Below are 778 nucleotides of genomic sequence, written 5' to 3'. Positions count from 1 at the left end.
ATGCAGTTTTAAAAGAGATAACAGAATTAAAGTGATATGGATTTATGCTTCGTTTTCAACTGAGTTTTTATTTGTGTGTAGAAAATTCAATTGTATTTTGAACCAATACAATTACTTAACTAGAGAACAAAGTGTCACTTGTAGCAGAACACTTTTATTAACAGGGTTTTTCTTCATTGACTAATTAGTTTTTTGCTTAATGTTGGATCTCATCATAAGTGATACAAGGCATAGAATTTTTTAAAAGATGACGAATTTTGTGTGTGTGTGTGTGTGGCAAAAATCTCTGGCTTGTGTATTATGTCTTGGCTAAAAACTCATCATATGCTCTGACTCCTAGTCTGCTACTTCAGGGTAGTCGCTGTAGTCAGCTGGACCTGGGCTTAAATCTCTGCTTTGACATGGAGTTAGAAGGGGGTACTTTTATCTTTTTAAGACTTATTTTCCCCATCTGTAAAATGAAGATAACAATCTCCATTTTATAGGATTTAGGCATTACTGCTCATAGCATTTACTTTCTGAAAACAGTTCAAGGGTTAATTGATTGATTGAAATTGAAGTTTAAAAAATAAGAATAATAAAATATTAGACTTGGAGGGAACATGCACACTAGATAGGCCAATTGCCCACTCCAAGCAAGCAGCCCTTACTTTGTAGCCTGTGCTTGAACACTGTGGAAGGGCATTCACCATCTGCCAGTGTAGTTGGCTTTACTATGAACTATCTTAGTTACTCCCCAGATTTTTCTGTGTCACTGTGTGCATAAACTATTGACACG

Source organism: Mandrillus leucophaeus, unplaced genomic scaffold, assembly GCF_000951045.1.
Source record: "Mandrillus leucophaeus isolate KB7577 unplaced genomic scaffold, Mleu.le_1.0 Scaffold361, whole genome shotgun sequence".
NCBI classification, from domain to species: Eukaryota; Metazoa; Chordata; class Mammalia; order Primates; family Cercopithecidae; genus Mandrillus; species Mandrillus leucophaeus.
This window is presented reverse-complemented; position numbering follows the sequence as displayed.